The sequence below is a fragment of the Equus caballus genome, chromosome 30 (genome assembly GCF_041296265.1).
Source record: "Equus caballus isolate H_3958 breed thoroughbred chromosome 30, TB-T2T, whole genome shotgun sequence".
Taxonomy (NCBI): domain Eukaryota; kingdom Metazoa; phylum Chordata; class Mammalia; order Perissodactyla; family Equidae; genus Equus; species Equus caballus.
The window spans coordinates 6,633,217-6,642,826 of record NC_091713.1 but is presented as its reverse complement, the minus strand read 5'-3'; the positions used below and the strand labels follow the sequence as shown (position 1 = coordinate 6,642,826).

Here is a 9,610-nt window from a genome sequence, read left to right as displayed (position 1 = left end):
ATCAACAACTTAAATAAGTCAATTTTATTTCTTTGCACTAACACCAAAATATATGAAAAAGGTATTTAAAAAACCAATTTTATTTATAATACCATCAAGAAAATACTAGAATATAGTATACTAAATACTAAATTCAAGCAAAGTGGGGAGTCTATACACTATAAACTATAAGAAAAATTTGAAGACACAAACAAATGGAAACATATCCCATAATGATGGATCAGTGAGTCAATATTAAAATGTCAATACTTATCCAAAGCCATCTATATATTCAATGCAATCATTATGAAAATTCCAATAGCATTTTTCACAGAAATAGAAAAAATATCTCACAATTTGTATGGGGATCACAAAAGATGCTGAATATTCAAAGCAATCTTGAGAAAAAATAACATAGCTGGAAGCAACGGAAATCATTTTTTGATTTTACACAATCTTACAAATCCATGCTAATCAAAACTAGATGGTACTGATATAAAAATAAACATACACAACAATGGAACAGAATTGAGAGCCAAGATACAGACTCATGCATATATGGTCCAGTAATATTTGACAAAGGAGCCAAGAATGCTTGATGAGAAAAGGATTGTCTCTTCAAGAAACAGTATTTGAACTACTGGATATTCACACACAATTAAATAAAATTGGACACCTATCTTACACCACTCACAAAAATTAACTGGAAATGGATGAAATAATTTAATGGAACACCTGAAACCATAAAACTCTCAGACGACAAGGTCTTAGAAGACCTCAATGTAGGTTTTGACATTGATATTTTTGGACATGACATGAAAAGTACAAGCAAAAATAGCAAAAATCAACAAATAGGATGGCATTAAACTAAAAGCCTTCTTTACAATAAAATAATCAACAAAATGAAAAGGCAACATACTAAACATATAAAATATTTTCAAATATGTGATGAGAGGTTAATAGCAAAAATGCATACAGAACTCCTACAACTTAATAGCGAAAATACAAATAACCTGGTTGAAAAAATGGACAAAGGACCTGGATAGACATTATTCCAATAAAGACTTACAAATGACCAAAAAATACATGAGCAGATGCTTAATGTCACTAATCATCAGAGAAATGCATATCAAAACCACAATGGGGTCACCTCACATCAATCATGAAAAAGACCAGAGATAACAATGTTGCTGAGGGTGTGAATAAAAGGGAGACTTGCGCACTGTTGTTGGTAATGTAAATTGGTACAGCTACTATGGAAAACTGTATGGAGATTCCTCAAATAATTAAAAATAGAACTAGCATGAGATCCAACAACCCAACTTATGGGTATATATCCAAATAAAATGAAATCAGAATCTCAAAGAGATATCTGTACATCCATGTTTATTGTAGCATTATTCACAATAGCAAACACCTGCAAACAACTTGTTTCATATGTATATATGTATTAAGTATATGTGTGTGTGTATACACACACACACACAATGGAATATTACTAAGCCACAATAAAGAAGGAAACCCAGGCATTTGTGACACACTGATTGACTTTGTAGGTACTATGCTAAATGGAAAATCAGAGTAAGAAAAATACCATATGATCTCGCTTACATGCGGAATCTCAAAAAGCAATATGGATGAATCTCCAAAATACAGTATTGAGTGCAAGAAGCATGGCGTAATTGATGATATGTTCAAATAATGATTAGCTTCTTGGAGTTTTTGATTAGGAAAAAGCAAAAGGAAGACTCCAAGAGTACTAGAAGTATGAAATATTCTAAATCTTGATCTTTGTTGTAGTTACATAAGCATATACATATGTAAAATTTGTAAGCTGTATGCTTGAGATTTGTATTAACTGCATTAACCAAAAACTGTATCAGCTGTAAGTGAATTATGCCTTGAAGATGGTATGTTCAAGGTAACTCCCCACTTCAGATTTTCTTACAGTTCCTGCTTTTGTACATGTGGCCTCCGCATGATGTTCCTCTGTTTTCAGACATCGATAAAAAACACATCAGTAGTGCCTTTTGAAAATTTTCTACAGAAACATTTATTTAAAAACTAAGGGTATAAACTCTGAAAAGCAATCAAAAAAATAAAGAGACAGACATAGAATTTCCAAAACTATTTTGAAATTTTCTTTTCAATTTTGATTTCATATTTAATTTCATTATGATCAGATAACAGGTCTATATTATTTCTCTGAATTGTATTGTTATTTTTACAGGCATCTGGTCAAATTTTATTAATGTCTGTGTTTGCTTGGAGATAATGCCATTCTGTTATTTTCTTTTGTTTGCTTGAGTCTCTTCCTATAGGTCAGGCTGAACAGTTGTCTTGTTGAAATATTTTATTCTTACCAAATTTTACGGGCTTATATGATTTTCAAATCCATATGTTTTAAAATCTATTTTTCTGATGGCAAATGAATCTGGCACAAATAATGACGTTTTCATGACTGCGTTTATTTGTGTCAATTTTGTTCATTGTAAGAAAACAAAAAATATTGATGGCATAATTGACAGAATATTAGCAATTATGTTCCTTTTTTTCATCCTAACACTGGGTGAGGAGAATGATAAACAAGGCAAGCAAACTCTTAGTCTTGAGCAGAGGGCTACTCTCTTCCGACATCTTCAATTCCTTCTCAAAGTGTAGAGTTTCCTGAATAATCTCTCTAGACATGGACCCAGGATCTACATGCATCTGTTAAGGTACCACCACCAATATGCACACGGTATTGGTACTTGCATCACAACACGAAGCTGGAAATTTCCTATGTCGCTCTAAAATTTTCATGTTGGAATTGAGGTGGACTTGAAATGCCATTTTAACTCTCAGAAACTCATATTGCAGATTTATTTTCCCTGGAAGTTCTTTCTGGATTCATTTTTCTATGTATGTTTAAAATTTCATTTATTTCTTAAATTTGCTACAAACATACAAAATTTAGCCTCCATAATAAAATTCTCTAAGCCAACTTATTATGCAGTTTCTGCTTGTAATTTGGCTCTGATGACCACATCTTTCTACCGTGTCTGTCTGTATCTTATCTGGCTTGCGTCTTCCTCCAACAGATAGAGAAATAGTCTTATTTATTCTCTTTTCAAAGCCCCCAACCCTGGAGGAGTGCCCATATTTTGCATGAGAAATAATTCTAGTTATCTGGACATTTGCAGATGTGAGGTGATCCATATAACTTATAAGAAACAGGCGGCTGACTTACTCAGGTTTGCTCACTCATTATCATCAAGTGTTCTATTAAGACTAAGCATGTTTATGTATGTGAATTCATATCCATGGACCCCATGTCCATCATAAATCAACATAACATTTAAGCATCATGGACAAAATTAATTCCAAGAAAGAATTTAGTCGTGGTGTACTTTAAAACAGATTGGCCACTGCAATTACAACTAGAGCCCGGGGAAAGATATACATTACTTAAACAAAAAGTTACATGAATTAAAATGGTTTGCCTTCAAGCTCCAGATAAAACAGATTGTGAAAGACTGCTTACGAAAACAGTGAAAATATAACATGTACAGAGCAAAAACATAGAACAGAGTGTTTAAAATAAATTCCTGGACAGAAATAAATATACCAGCTTAAAGGACAAGCTTGGGAGTCACATTTTAACATTTATTTGCTGTGTGATATTGAGAACAATATTAGTTTCCCATGCCTCCATTTTCTCACTTAGAAGATGGGTGTCAAAGTACTTATATAGCTGTTAATAGGATGAAAAATAATGTATAAAAATTGCTTGGTGTGGAGCATAGCAAATAGTAAGTGCTCAAGAAATAGCCTCTCTTAGTACGGTAGTCTCACATAATTCTTAACTACTTCCTATTATACTGATCAAAGAATTTAACTTTCTCTTCAAGCATTATTAAAGGAGAGAGAATTGCCATATGTTTAAATGTTAACAACTTCAGGAAATTAGACTCTTTGAATAATTTGAAGAATGAGACTAAGTTTGCTGTCATTTTAAATTTACACATTTCCCCAGCCACCTTTCTCAGGGCCCCCTTGACCTCGCTGTTCCTCAGTTTGTAGATGAGGGGGTTCAGCACAGGGGTGAAGATAGTGTAGAATGCTGACACGACCTTATCAAGGTCAGCTGACCTGTAGGATTTGGGTCTCATGTAGGTGAAAATGGCAGCTCCATTAAAGAGTCCCACCACAGCCAAATGTGAGGAGCAGGTGACAAAAGCATTCTTGCAGGCTTCTCTAGAACGCATCTGGAGAACAGCTGCGATGATAAAACTGTAGGAGGTCAGGATGAGGGAAAAGGGGACCAGAAGCATTAACACACAGCAGATGTACATTACATTTTCGAAGACTGATATGTCAGCACGAGCCAAGCTCAGCAGCATGGGGGCCTCACAGAAGAAATGATTGATCTCACATAAGCCACAAAATGGGAAGCTCAGGGTAGCAGCAGCCTGCATGAGCCCATCAGCTGCCCCCAGGAACCAAGACCCCAAAGTCATTCTCAGGCATAATTGCTGGCTCATGAGGACAGGATATCTCAGTGGATGGCAAACAGCCATGTAGCGGTCATAGGACATGGCTCTAAAAGGAAACTCTCCCCACCACCCAGTGTGAGTGAAAAAAGATCCGCAGCCCACAACCAGCAGGGGAGATGGACTTCTTGCCAGTCAAGTAGTCAGCAGCCATTTTGGGCACGATGGTGGCAATCAGCATCACATCAATGAGGGAGAATTGGCTCAGTAGGAAGTACATGGGTGTGTGGAGCCAGGGGTCCCAGTAAATCAGGAGAAGCATGAATACATTGCCCATAAGAGAAGCAATGGCCATCGTCAGCACCACCATGAATAGAAAGAGGTGGGGTCTTGTATGTTTAAAGAGTCCTAGAAGAATGAAGTCTGATGTTGTGTTTCTCTTCTCCACGATTTCTTCTGGTGTGATTCTGCAAATGGAAAAATAGAGAAGGAAGGGACTTTCATCATCTACAAACCTTAGTTTGGCTTCATAACTTCTGCACATGTGCTGGATATGGAATCCAAGGTCCTGACTCAAAGCCCTACATCCCAGTTAAGATGGTTCTGCTTGACCTATTATTCCACTTCTCTGTAACTCAGCCTTTTAATGTTTTAAATAACGTTAGTCTATGTATTTCACACAATGATATATTGTTTGGTTGGTATAATAGATCAAAATGAATCAAAAGTAGAAAAAAACTGTCAAGATTATAAAATTGTAAATAATTTGGCTTTTATTATATTATTTAATAATTATTACTATTGTGCTTTCCTTATGTGTACTGAAACCAAAATTAACCATTTTAGAAAATAAACACTTATTTAAACATTTACTATTTATATTTCTTTGAGTCTTAGATGAATTCTTTTCAAATTTTGGAAATTTTAACATACTCAAATTAGTTACTTTTTTAATAAACAAAAAATTACAGCTGTTTCACTGCAGGTTACAAGGGCCACAGAAGGGAACAGATGAGTATAACAAAGGTTCCCCACTGAAGGAACATAATATCCCCAATAATTGATGAAAATGTTACTTCCTCTCGTTAAATAACTGTTTTTATTTACCTGATTTTAAAGCTTGGCTCTTCTAGTTCATCACTCTCTGCTCTGAAACCTTCAGTCTGTTTCCATCACACTTGTAATAAAATGCACATTTCTTTCCGCAGCTTCCTAGGACTTGGAGCCATGCCCTACGCATTGTTTCACGACACAATGTACCATCATGGAGACTTGCAATGATCAGGTGAGTATGAAAGGCAAGCATGAGAGGATCTTTGATGTCAGTAAATGCTTGGAGAGCATAGCAATAACTATAACAACGTACTCGTGATTAAAAAGGTTATTAAAAAGAAAAGGAAGCAGTTTTAAAACAACCTTATTACATGAGGCATAATTATCAGTCACAGGTGAAGTATAAATATATCTGAGAGGAAAAATATTTTTAAAATGCTTAAATTATATATTTGGCCTGTCTTCTGAGGACAGTTGCTTAATATTTAGCAAAACAGATCTATTTTCTTAGGAGACACAAACAAAATGACTGAGCCCACAGAAATGAGCATGGCCTTATGAGGAAGGGTTCACAGGTTGAGAGCTATTATGCACTGAACATAAGTAAGATTTTTTAGTGTTTGACATTTTTTAAGCTCCATATTAAGAACAAAACTTGTAAATTCATAAAGAGCAGAAGAGCATATAGGTGCATGGAGCCAATTCTCCTCTTTTCTTAGCAGAAAAATGCACAAATTTGCCACTTCTGTTTATGGACGGGTTTGCAGACCTCTTTATTTCTGACATGGACAGTCCAAAAATATTTCATCCGAAGCCTTAGAGACACAGTAATCTCTGAGCCTGTTTTCTGGAATTGTCTGGTAATTGATTGGTAATTGATTACTACAGAGACAGAGATAGTGATGATGCTTTATAACCCGAAGGGTTTGATTTTGTGAATACTCTAATGCTATAAAAATTAGGTGGCAGACAGAGCCCATGTCTTGCAGAGCCGTCTAACACATAGGCAGTCTCTTTAAGAGACCTGTGGAAAGTCAGTTCTAATGGCTCCTTAAATTGCTACCTCCACCACGTGAACATTTACGTTTGAATGGACACAACAACACAAAGGAACACCAGCACCTTTGCGATGGCTTGTTTAACCACTGATACCAGACACATAAGCAGTCTACCTAATCTAGGCCTTGCCAAGCCTTGGTGATTTGCACTACCTCCTATCTAGTTCATTCAGCTCCTTGTTTTATATATTATTTAAGATATCTTTCTCCTCTTATTGCCACAGACCCTGATTCCTTGCCTGCAGGCTCTCTCAACCTCCATTATAACTTTAAACCACCCTCAGACTGATCTTATTGATGTGGGGATGTATGGATAAAGAACTCTGGGCTCAAGATACAGAACTCCTGGTTTGAGAATCATTTCGTTTACTTTCTATATACGTGATGAGGAGTCAGTTACTTAACCTTGCTGCATTTATATGTTTTAAATTACAAAGCTTCTTAACAGATTACTAAAATAATTAAGATATTTTGTGCATGAATGAATTTTGAAGTAATTTCCCAAGTCATTTTGCACATTGAAAGAAAATTATTAATTTCAATTTTATTTGTTGGTCTATATCATTAGTTGCTATTTTTTCCCACATAAACAATAGCTAGAAAGCCATAGCACAAAATGTCAATTTGATCATTTAACTGAATGCTCTGGCAATGTGAGGATGAAATAGATAGATGATAGAGAGATACACACATGGTCACACACACACGTGTGTCTCTAATTAATAACAGTAAATTTGGAACCATGACTCTTTAAAATGAAAATGTAGTAAATAAATAAGTAACTCTGTGATATCTTCCTCTATTGTGAAAAATTGTGATGTATGGTATTTTAGTAAATTAGGCTTTTCAACATACTATAATAGATAATTTAATAGGAAGGTCAATATAAATATATTACTTAATTTCTTGTACATAACTAATGCAGCTTGATCTTTTTCACTAAATATCATACATAGAATTTTTAATAAAGAATTTATTGGCTTTATGGCTATATAAATGAATTCACTTGCTAAGTGAAACATTTAGCCTTTAACTAAAAGTCCATATTAACTCAGCAAATTATGAGAATATTATAAGTATTTCTTCTTTACATCAATTGTGGACCAAATTAATGTTAGGCTATTAAATAAGGTGACTGAAATTGAGTGAAGTCCTTTTTTTAAATGTACTTATATATTTTCGTGAAGTGAGAGAAATACTTCCCCTCCAGGAATAGGTTATGGATAGTTTTCCAGGTGTACACGATCACATCCTTCAGAGAAAGAAAAGGAAACTGTTCTTCATTATTCTTAAAGTAATAAAATAGTTTGCCGCCAGAATTTTTCTTATTTATTCTAGGCCCTTTATTTAGAGAATGTTTGAGGAATTCTGTGTCCATTAATCCCAAAATCACGCCCTTTCTGAAGCTCGTAGGGAAATTGATTACAGTCTCCTTCTCCACATTGCACTGACTTGTAAGCTCTAGTAGAGATCATCGTCATAAACTGTTGGAGTTTCCTTCCACAATCTCCTTTTCTCTTCCTTCTGCCATTCTGCCCTCAACAAAGAAAGTGCCTCTATGTCCAGAAGATATTGATATAACATGGTTAATTTCTTGAAACAGCCACACAGTTCATTGAAACAATCCACTATTTTATGAGCTCAGTAATTTGAATGAAATGATTGCTTATTCAAGAAGAGCTATTAGCCTACTGGTTTTGGGTGGACCAGCCCACAATTTACGTCTTCAGAATATATGTGGACAATGGGGAGACTTTTATTTTGTATCATTTGTGAATAAAGTCTTACAACGGTTACTCTGCAACTCAAAATTCAGATGTGGAATACTAAACACTTGATAAATACGAATCACTTGAAATTACTTACTAATATAAAGGAAAAATAATTCTCAAATTAGACTCACCACTATAGTAGAGTTGTAATCCATGAGACATCCATATGGTGCTGGGTGTTTTTAATAGGTTCACTACAAATGCGCGTTTACATCAGTGTTGAGGGCACTGCTTTCTCCTCCTGGCCTCAGGCCGTACTTATTTCGAAGTCCTAAGTGACCACTTAAAGTTTCCTACACTTATAAAATACCTTCCCCGGGGCAAAGACACTTTCGAAGACAAGTCACCTTTGGTAGGGGAACACAGATTTAACGGTTTCTCAAGAGTAAGTGATGCAATGAACTAATTTAACACCCGGGTTTTCCTAAAGGCAAAATAACCCCGAATGGGAAGGTGAAGAGATGAGGCACTCTAAGGATAACAGCGAATGCAAGGCCTTTTCAAAGGCAAAACAGAAGTTCCACTCCTTGAACTGAACAAATGTGACTTAATTGCCTGAAATATAGATTGTTCATTTTACTGACTGATGATAATGATGGATTTTATTCATTAATCAAATATGCTCAGCATTTTACATATGTTTCAAACATTTTATTTAATCTTTAAAACAGCCGTTTGATCTATGAACTTCTGCATTCTACCAGAATGCAAACAATGTTAATATTTTTAAGCACCATACCTATATTTAATTGTCCTGAGGTAGCAGAATGGAGGAATTTTGTTTAAGTCACCTCAGTGTGTGGTTCTCAAACTTTAGGGAGCATTTGAATCACTCAGAGGGATGGTTAGTTACACGTTGAGAAATATGTCCTTAAATAAGTCATGTAAAGTTGAATTTTGACTCTATCCTTAACTGGTCTTCAGTGCTTTGATTGCCTCTAAACTCATTGATTTCCAATTTTTTAAACCCTTTTTCTATTCCTTATGTATTTCATGATCTTGGATTAGCATTATAAGTGAGCTTCCTCTTCCTCTTCTATAAAATATGCCTAATAACCTTGCTTACTTTGTAACATTATTAGAAGGATTAAATAAAATATTTGTAAATTATTTGGAAGCATATCTGGCTCTTGGTAAATCCGGTATAAACGTTCATTTTTATCATCACCATGATTGTTTCCAATGGGGGAAAAAGTGTCTTGAAAGCAGGGCTTATGTTGATTCTGGCCCAAGTGTTATGAAAAATTATCTAAAAAAGTAAATAAGCAAAGGGAGA

At 35.0% G+C, this 9,610-nt stretch overlaps 1 pseudogene; it reads right to left on the bottom strand.

Moving 5' to 3' along the window:
• Positions 1–1,346: 1,346 nt before the first annotated feature.
• On the bottom strand, positions 1,347–5,115 carry LOC138921553 (olfactory receptor 2T8-like; annotated as a pseudogene).
• Between the last annotated feature and the right edge of the window lie 4,495 nt (positions 5,116–9,610).